Source organism: Tasmannia lanceolata, unplaced genomic scaffold, assembly GCF_043159265.1.
Source record: "Tasmannia lanceolata isolate RefF3 unplaced genomic scaffold, GAP_Taslan_0.1 ptg000002l, whole genome shotgun sequence".
Taxonomy (NCBI): Eukaryota; Viridiplantae; Streptophyta; class Magnoliopsida; order Canellales; family Winteraceae; genus Tasmannia; species Tasmannia lanceolata.
The window spans coordinates 18,491,497-18,502,500 of NW_027518679.1; positions in this window are offsets into that span (position 1 = coordinate 18,491,497).

The window sequence follows — 11,004 nt, forward strand, 5'->3', positions numbered from 1 at the left end:
CATTTCAAATGAAGTGAGATCATCATCGAGTTTGAGCCATATATATTTGCAACCATCAAATCTAAACTATCAGATCATCAAATCCTTGTTTTTAACGTAGTTATGAATTCAAAAACTCAAAGATTAGGAATACCTTGTATGATTGGCTCTGTTGATGTCAACAGAGGCCACAAGCCCACCAAAATTCTATTGAAAACACATGATTGGATTATCCTAGGTCTTTAATTATGTACATGTCTTATATGTGAGATGTTCATTTACAGGAGACCAATACCATGTGACTCATTTCGTGATTAACTGTCTTAATTTCACATGCATGTTCTCGGCTCAATAATTGTTTACTTTTTATACATGTGATCAATTTGTTTTTTAGACATGTTAGTGAAGTTAAATGATTGTTGAGATCAAGCCCAAATTGAGTGTCTTTGATATATTTGGATGACGTAATTGATCACTTATTTATTATGTGATTTATTACATGAAATTAATACCTATGATTTGCTAAATGATGAATTGTGTATACTCTTGTGATTATGATTAAAGCATGTGAACTTATCTAGGTTCATCTAATTTTACGTATTAGACTAGTAATAAAAAATTAATGATTCTTTTCATGCATAAGTGTATCAGATACATATGGCCATGGCGCATAAAATTGGGATTCATGATACATCATATTGGGATGATACATATCTTAAATAACATAATTTGTAGATTATATTGTGTGTCATGAAATACTTACGGTTTCGTAAGTTGTGTAGGGGTGCGCATAAGGACAAATAGAATAAGTTATCATTTTGTAATAACTACTCATAAATGTGGGGGTTTGACATTGGATAGAATGGAAGAACTGAGAACATGACCTTGTATAGGATAGAATGGAAGAAAGTAATCCATGTAGACGAACCCAACTAGTGTCAGGATTAGACTTAGTCAATTTGAGCCGGGTAGATCCTTTCACCTTCTTCATGAAAATTTTCTAAAGGATTCATTAGCCGACCCCAACTAGTATGGGACAAAGGCTTAGTTGAGTCGAGTTGTACTCATAAATGTCGGGGTTTGACATTGTTACATGATTGAAATGTGACGAATTACAACATAGAGAGGTATGTTGAAAATATCATTACAGTGCACTACTAATGCACTTTATATTCCATGCATGTTTAAATACAAGATATCATGTTTTTCTGAATCGGTGAGAATTTATTAATCAAGCAATCTTCGACCGAGACGGTCGAAAAGGCAATAGTACAAAGAAAAATCAACAAAATACAGAAACGACTACTCATGGAGGAAGGGAGTTGAGAAAAACACTATCTCCTTCCTAGATACTATGGAATGGTCTTGCCAGTCTGCCTCTTTATTAGCCGATCTTCTAACGTGATTAAAGTGCACCAAGTGGCCCCCTACTAGATATTATGTTTTAAGCATGATAGTTGATTATCATGAGAGACATAATTATGATATAATTATATGGTTGACATACTCTTATCATGAGAGAATAATGATAATGTATATATGTTTGACACAATCATAATGATGGCTTCAGGATTTCTGAGGTCTGAAAGCAATATATTTGATTCTTTAATACAAAGGACTAGCGCGGAGGCTAGTCATATAATTATTGAGGGGAATATGACTGAAGCCCATAAGTTAGTCACCACAGTGGATACCCAACTTCGGCGATTAGAGATCCCATAATGTGGTTCAGTGGGTAAAAATGAAGATGTAGAGTGACTGGAAGAAGCACTGAATATTTAAGAGGTATTCCCTTGTCTCATTCCTATGGTGACCGTGCTCATTATTGTGACATTGTTTATGATGGGTATCTTCTCTAATAAGTCAAAGGTAGGATTCTTCAGGGTTTAAGTCACAGAGCACTGTTGGAGGACACACCTAGTGAGGTCACTACTGTGGGAAGCTAGGCTACTCCCCATAGTTTTAAATTTCAGTCGAAATCCGAAATTTCGGCTGAAATATTTTAGTTTCGGTTTGGACCGAAGCCGAAAGGACACTGAATCTGATTTTTACATGATTTCCCTGAAATTTCGTGGAAATTCGAAATTTCAATCAAAATTTCGTTTTCACACTTATTTACAATATTTCTACCGAGATGTTAAAGATTTCCACAGAACTGGATGAAATTTCAACAAAAATGGTCGAAATTTATGCCAAAATGGTTGGAAATTCCCTCGAAACCAAAATATTTCGGTTCCGATGGTGGCCGAAACCCGCATTTAAAACCTTGCTACTCCCTAAAAGCACTCATGAAAACACCATACATACGCATGACAATAAAGTGCAAAACTTACTAAATATCAACTACTTGTCGGTACTATATGGAAAGATGAAGTCTGAACTCAAGGGCCTAGTTCAAGACTTAGTTCACTACGGGTCCTTTAGACGGAAACTTGCTTACACTAAGTGTAGGTTCAAGTATGGAAGACACACCCGTTGCCCAGTAAAGTCGCTTATGCCTTTTTATTTAAAATTTTAAATCATATGGGAGATTGTTGTAACTAATTAAAAAATTTAAAGCCTTTTTATTTGGTTTTATTTTTGCTTTAACTTTCCTTAAGTTTAGGAAATAAAGGTGTGAAATGTTAAGGGGGAAGTGATAGACTTTGGGGATTTGGAGACCTTTAATAAAATCCTTTCTTTTTCTCTATAAAAACCCTCATTCTTATCTCTAAGAAAAACCACGCTCTAACTTCCCTTCTTCTTTCTCTAAAGGCCTATTTGATAAAGCTCTATGGATTTTTTTTTTGATTTTCCATATTCTATTCTACTTTTCGTGATACGGGTGATTACGAGTTCGTGGAGAGCATTTCACTGCACAAAAACAACCCTAAAGGATCGTTGTATCTTAGTAGACAAACGCTGGTGAACTTAGTGCAGAAGGGGGAAGGGGTGCGTATTTACTTTAAGGAGAGCGCAATTTCTGACATAAGTCTATCTATAAACATACCCTTTCTAAACCTTTTTTATTTATATTGTTTTTATTTTGATTAATTATTATTGAATTAGTGGTAGATAGTATTTTTAGAGGACTTTTACATTTTTGACAGAATTAACTGGCTTTCATTACGAAATGGCGAAAACATAGCTTCATTCGTGTCCTTGACGAGGAGTTGAGACATGAGTGGTGAAAAGAGAAGAAAGGGTATGCAATGCCTAGATATCCTTGACTGGTGGATGGGGCGTATCACCAACTCGTTCTTCTCATGCCTCCTTGGCTGAGATCTAATGCAGCGGTACTCTCCCTACCTATTCTTCCCCACCTGCTTGGGATTGGGTACTGGGTGCGGATTATTCCTCGGGTTCCTACTGCTTCTGGTTGGTGGATCAAAAGAGTCGCAATCGTCACTCCGGCCTATCACCAGAAGAATCTAAATGGAGATGTGTCCTAGTGCGTCTCGCCTTACTAAATAGGGGCCCTCTTCGCTCGATCAAGCTGGGGAAGGTGCATGATATTTTAGGGTAAGCACTCGTGCAAATGGAGATTCAAGAACTGATCTAATTCATTGTGCTGAACAAAAGCCAATCCTGTCTGTACAGAATTACCAACGACTTTTATAAAAAAAAGGGGGGGAAACGTCCAGATTTCATGAACAAAAACCCAATCTCTCTTCAATCGTTTCTCCCTTGAATTCCCACTTCGTCAATCCTTATTCGTTGATTGCATTCCGCAAGGGCTTCATAAGTGTCTAGCGAGCAGTGGACGGCTTATCCTTTCGAAGACTGTGTGAGATTGATGGGTGAACCCTCAGACGGTGTCGTGGAAGCTGATCCCGGTTCACCTCTCTCTTTCAGACCTCCTTCATACTTTCCAGGTCCGCCCCAGCCAGAGAGGTCAGTTCAAGACCCTTTAGCTCATCCCCTTTGATCAGGGCTCCCTGAGGATGATAAATGTAAGGATTCAACAAAGTGTGAACCAAGACTTGAGAGTCTGATTCAATCCAAATCTTTTCGAAGCCTCGAGCCAAGGCAATCCGGAGACCAGTACGGACAGCCCAAGCCCAGAGTTCAGCAGTCAAGTTTGTTGCAACTCCAATTCTAGCTGCATAACCTCGAAGCCAGACGCCCTATCTTCCTCGATCCCACTCATGTTCGGATTCACTAACCATTCCCTTTCTCTTTTTGCATTTCTTATTTCTTGGTCGGTTGCTTCCTTTTGCTTTCATGCGGAAGGCCCCCTACCGGCCAGAAAGAAATAATTCTTTTAGATAGTATAGCGTTGGCTATGGTGCCATTTGCGAAGAAATGAGTTTATGCGCTTTCTTCATAGTGATGTTATTGTCAACAAACGATGGGATCTTGATCGGATTCAAAGGCCGCTGCCTACTTACTTCTTTACTTCTCCACCTCACAGTCTATAGCCTACCTGCCTTGGTATGAGTTGAGAGGCTCGGACTGACGAGGTTTAGAACCCTAGTCTAGGGGCATTTCTACCATTATTAGGAAGTCAAAGAGGAACTAAGACATCCACTCTCAAAGGAACGCCCCCTAACTCAAATGCCACTCTTCCCTCTGGTTCAAAGGAATGAGACCTTCTAAGCCCCATACCTGCCACCCCTGCTATACCCGTTATACCCAAACCATACCGAAGCCATACCCAGGCCATACCCGAACTCACCTCCCATGTCCGGCCAGAAAGGTTTTTTGGAGAGCTCGCACGACGAAAGAAAGAGCTTTACTAGCGGAATTGCCCTTCTTCACCGCTATTGCTGGATCGGTAGCTAAACCCGTTGATAGCTACTTAGATGGGTCACAAGCTCGGCTCGGTGTGTTCGTATGGATTACCTTTCTTCTGCGCATCGCTTGAAGGCCAATCTGTCTATATCAAGAGGAAGGGTCTTTCAACTTCAAACTTCTGAACGTAATTCACTTCTTCTATTTTTGAGATTTCAGATATTATGAGATGCCTGCCAAAAAGGAAAGTCAAAGCCAAAGAAGGATGGTGTAAGCTTGGTTACCTAGAGCGAAAACAAAAGATACGGAGGCGGGGGCTCTGGTCATAGCCCCCATGGATTGATACGGAACCCCCCTGACCCTGTTGTTGATCCGCTAGCACCATAAAGCTGATACCGAGGCATTTGAACTTGAACCGGAGCTTTCAGCAGTTTGATACTCGGGCTTCAGTATCCGATAGGAGGTGGACTATAACTCGTTGACCATGCAAAAAAAATCCGAAAAGGCACCATTGGAAGCAAAGGCTCGGGCTCAGATATCAATAGCAGCCAGCCAGTTAGTTGAACCAATGCCAGTTGACCGTGTCAAAGAAATAGATCCAATTTCGAGCGCGGTCACAGAACCACTACGGGATAGTCCGTGAGACAAGATCGGGATCCAGATTCATATCCCTCAGCCACTAGTGGAAGACCTTTCAAAGGAAAAGATTGGTTGGGAGCGGGAGGGAGTCAATTATAGAAAGAGTAGAGACGGATATGGGGACTCTAGCTCCGACCATGTCAACTATGATGGTCTCGCTGCTGCCAGTCCTTCCACTAGTGAATGCTGGCACGCGCTACTTTTCGAACCCCCCGTGTCTAGATCCTGCCGAAAAAGACTGAAGCGGATCTAATTCGTAGAATTAGCCTCGCCGATCGATCTTAGCACTATGCTTAGCACATGCAATTCTAAGTGTGTTTTCGGGGCGAATCTACAAAGGTCAGGAAGAAAAAGGACGACTCTATCTCTTAGTTAGCCAGGATTTAAACCTATCTCCAGAAAGCAAGCTGAGCAGTTCTCACTCTGTCTGGTGACCAAGCTTAAAGAATGCCGTAAAATGATCACAGAAACTTCAAACCGATTCGCCACGTGAAAGCGAGCTTAAGGTAAGGCAGGAAAGACTAGCGCCGAAGGATATGTTTTGAAGAAAGAGATCTGCAGGCTGAAGAAAGGACTTGACTGATGGAAGGAACAGATTTTAGCAAAAGCCGAAGGAGATGCGAATGCAGATCCGAAGGCGGTTGCGGCAGGGGCGCGTCTAGTGGTATAGTATATAAGATCACGGTTGCTTTTAGGAGTGATCTTTCCCTCTTCTGAAAGCCGGCCTTGATCCTACTCTCGAAAAAGAGTCTCGACGCGGTGGTCTACATATAGTTCCTATAGCATGTAGCCAATAATGAAGACCGAACAAGAAATGAAAAGTAGTACTACAACAACTGTAAACATTCCCTGCCCGCTCTGACTTTGATCGACTTGCCCACACAGCGTCTTTTTTGAGAGAAGATGTCAAGGGGCTAAGTGACTCTCGAAAGTCGTCTTTTGTATCGCGTCAAGATAAATGACATAGAGAAAGACGATCATTGCTTTAAGAGTTTCATTGTCGAATTGATCTCGGAATTGGATCTCAATAGTAGCTGCTGCCCAAAGGTGCTTTATGAAAGCCGGTCCACAGTAGTGAAAGTACGATTGATTCCGGTCGAAACTCTCTTGCCATCGTTCTGACTGACCACTGAAAGTCAAGTAACGAGGATAAGCAAAATAAAGAAGAGAACGACAGAAACTCCGGGTGACTGGGGCCCCTCGGCGGCAAAGTGGGATCCACACCAAAGGAAATAGGGCCCCTAAAAAAACAAAAAAGTAAAAAAGTGAAGGGCCACTCCACTCCACTCCCCTTCCCCTTATCACGGAAGCAACCAAACGTAACTCACCATGACCAGGGCCAGCGCTCTCACTGCGAATCCTCTCCCGCGTAACACCGGCTTGAAAGCCAAGCCGAGTCATCGGTTCAAATCCGAACAAATAACGTAGTACAAGAACAAGAATGAGAAAGATTTAGGGATTTATAAAAAAGTAAAACATCACCTCTCCAAAGTGATTTTGGGATTCTGTTGTCCCGGACCACTCCCATTAGGTTCTCCCCCACCTCATACATCGACCTTTGTGGCCATCTCAACCCCGTCCCCTACTGAATCGAAGAGCAAGATTTTTGACTTGGGGGAGTAAACAATAATAAGAATCGAGAAGTGACGGACGGAGAATCATCTTTCCTTCCCATTGATCCCTACTTATCCATCCCCTCCCTCTTTCTGCCTCTTCAGTTGGAACGACTGCCTACCCTTGGCCGGTGAAAGCTATGCACTGATTCCCTCTTCTCTTATCGGGTTGGGAACGAAAGCTTTCTAATGTGGGCAGAAACTTCAGGATCGACCATAACTGAAGGATCCTCTGGTTCGACATTCTATCTCTCTGGGTGCTCTTACAATCTAAGACATTTGTTTTCATTCCCCCGGTGGGTGGATTGTCTGGGCCAGTTGATATCTCTTCATTCGGACCAGGGGAGGGAAAGAGAATGGATCATGTTATCCATGGGTCCGGCGGAACGAACATTGATGGTCGGATCCCTCTAGTTGCATTCCTTTGTTGAGAGTAGCATGTCTAGTATTCCTGGTTCAATTTAGACTTGACTCTATACTATCGTTTGCGAGACTTCACTGCTCCGGTCATCTTTAGGAATATGTTACTGCCATCTCCGGTGCATCCATCCATAAAGAGCATGCCTCCCCCATCGGATTAGCTTGGCTGCCCGGCTCTAGTAAGCCCTATTCTATATAGTAGTAAGACTTCTTCCCACGTGAAGCTAGCATGGGCCTCCCATTCGGTATCAGGACTAAGAGCCCAGTCCAGGGACTGTTTGAGACTAATAAGACTGAATAGACCGACCCTGCTCTTTTTCCCCGTCTCCCGCACCGGTATCGGTGGCTAAACCGCAACTGCTAGTGATGGGACAAAGAAAGAACTCCTCCCCGTCAGATTGGTTCTCTCTCTCTCAAATTAGGAGAGGCTTATAAGAAATCGTTTCAGATGCTATTCCCCGCCCATCCATCGGAGAGAGGAACTGTCCTAGCTGAGTTCTAACTCCTCGATTCAAGAAGAGCTCGGAGATTGGAGGAGAATAAGAGGTTAGCAACGTACGAACGTTTTCCAATTCCAAGCGAGCCATGGGAGTCTAGGTTTTGCGAGCTAGCCTGGAAAAGAGGCAAGCCTGTATAAAGGTTTAGGTCCAATCATTCTCCCCATGTGCTGCTATCGGGCATAACCGTGGGGATTAGGACATAACTCCCGTTGTTTAAGGGTAAAAGGTTCATGAATGACGTAGTTAAGAAAAAAAGGTTAGCCGGGGTTGGGATTGGTAACGGACTCGTGCGGAATGCCTAATAGCAAAATATATGTCAAAAATGGCATATACATGAATTGAAAGACAGATAGATATCGAAGTGGGCCAGCGAATGAGTCCACCAGCCGTCTATAAAGTATCTAACTCGTCTCTCTAGCTTGGATAGAAGATCCAACCCCCTGAAGCAAGGTATACACGAACCACTTGGGCGAGCTGGAAGCCTAAGCAAACTACCAAGGGGCCGGTCGAAAAGTAGTTGGATAGGCCGATGCCACCTATCTACCCCAATCCCTTTCAGTTTGTTTATCTGTTCCCTTTCTCGCCTCCGAGACAATCATAAAGTCATAAAATGTAAAAAATGGATTCCCAGGTTTCCGTCTCTTTATGACCAGCAAAACTCACTCGCGGGGACGGGACCAGCAGGGGATAGCTTTGATTGAGGAGTTGGGCTTTTCTTCGCCGATGAATCGATTACATTTTGTACCGATTCACTCGTTGGTTCATTAAGAAAATAAAGAGAGCAAGTAGTCTGGATTTCGCGAACAGCAGTGACAAAGGAAAGGAGGACGAAACCCCAAAACTGTAGACCGCGTAACACCGTTCCGTCCGGCTGGAGTAGATCGTTGTGTCAGGGAAAGGAAATCCTCCCGATCATTGGGGAATCTTCGAATTCAGGGACCAATTTCTTGACAAGGAGCTGGGCCTAGTACTAGTGAGCCACGGCCCTGATCCTTTCCTCCCTAAGAGATCATGTATCAATCTTCTAAGATATATAGACATGTTGCCAAGGTGTCCCCTTGCCTTGCGAGGCACCCTATCTCTTAGTGTACTGGGGCTAGTGCCGTCGAAGAGGCCCTATTAGTAAGGGAAAGGCTTTAGTATCCGTAGTTGCTTTAGCCCCCTATTAGAGAGGGCAGGGGTCGGATAGGAATGCGTGTGATGTGGAGTGGCCCAAGAGGATGAGACTCGGCCATTCTCCTCTGGCAGATGATGGCCTTCCGTGCACGGATTCAAAGCATCAAAGTGAAAGAGCTCCCCTAGGGAAGGGGAGGGCCCTGACTCTCCCGGCCGTGCCAATCATTGTGATTGGCCGAACGCTAAGGTAAATGGCGAGTGGTAATATCATAGTTAAGAGTGACTCGGGCTGTACACGAGAAAGGTGCTTTCCAAATTTTCTTTTCCACGAGAGCAAGTCTGTTGATAACTGAAATAAGGCTAGCATAGCATGCCCACCTCCTAAGCTATATTTTGAGGCTCTTGCACTTGTAGCGCCCCGTCGCTGCGTTAAGGGGCCTTGGTTGGCTGCACGAAAGACTAAAAAAAAGAAAGTAGGAACGGTCGTATTCATGCTTACTTGGCAATCGTGAGCTCCTTCCTTCCTCCGGCCCTTGGTGACATCGCTAACGAACTGAGCCCTGACCTTCAAACCTCCCATTCCTAGGGCTACAATAGAGTGTCGATTGACTTAGTTATAGGCGATTTTCGTGAGTTTGACAGAGATGGCGGGTATGCCTAGTTTTGAACCTTGCCCCAAGGCGGCGATGAAGTAGCCTAACCGTTCACCCACCAGTATGAATGGTGGACACCGAGTCTAACTCTATTTGTTCTTGCAGAGCGAACACTCCCCCTCTAGGTTAAAGTCCTGGTAAGGAGTCTCGAACGAAGGAAGATGAGGCTAAACAGTAGAATATAGTAAGCATAGAGCAAGCTTACTTTCTAGCCCACTAGAAAGCCAAGCGGGGGAGAGCGTGAGGACGCGCGCAAAAAGGTTGTACGGTAGGTGCGCAAGGATGCAAGCGTGAGGGGCCCTTGATCCGGGAAGGAATGAATGGTAAGCCTGCCATTTCTAAAAAAAGAAGAAAGAAGAGCCCTAGTTACCGAGAGAGGCTTCTCCCGGGCCAGCAGTCTTCTCTACCTCTAGTCGACCGCCATGGGCTGCCCTTAGGTGAACTCTGCTCCTCTCACGAGAAGAGGTAGATAGGCCGAACCCCTTTGATCTATAGAATCGAATAGATCGTCAATTCTGGCGCCCTTCCTTGATCAATAACTTTCAAGCTGCTGCTTCTTGCTCTTCCACAATATAGAGCTGTCTCCAATGACAATACAATCTATTTCCAGTGATGGATTCCCCTTCCTCCGTTAATTCAATATCTGCCTCGCCCGCGAATCCTTATCCCTATCCCTTTGTTGATGAATCGCATCTCCCCCCTGTTTGAGTAAGATGAGGAAGAAGAAAAAGAAGAATCATAGGATAGTCAGAAAGCTGTAAAATATCTGAAGACTCTGAATGGGCGATTTGTCAAAGAAAAGGATATCACCTTCCCTTTTTCGGTTTTCCGGAACCATGGATTGATGCTAGCGGGAACCGCGTGCCGGGTTTTTAAATATTCTTTACAGATAAAGTAACCTGGAAGCTTGATGAGGGGAAAGCAAAAATGATCTACCAGTGGGAAGAACCAGGGATCTTGACCTGGTATCCAGAGAAGAAAGAAGAAAAGGCTGTTGAATCAGAGATTGAGGAAGAATACCGGCTTCAACTTATGTTTACCCCATACGGTGCGGCAGGGGAACAAGGGATGGTGTCCATGATAATTGCAAATCCAGTGGCAAAAGACCCATCCACTCTCATCATCCCAGCTGATGGAGCACCACGCAATTGGTCTTCTCTTCCTCAGCCGAAGTCTGTCAGTGTTCTATCTGAACCAGTTTTAGTCAAGTCTGTTGAGTCCCTGTTTAATGTAACCTCTTCGGAGGATGGTCTGAAGTCTGCCCCAAATAATGATGTGTCTGTCCTGTCAGTTTCTGTTATCATTTCTGAAGTCGAGTCGGCCTGGGGGCCAGAGAGTCTGTAATCAAGGAACTTGTGGTTTGCAATGAAA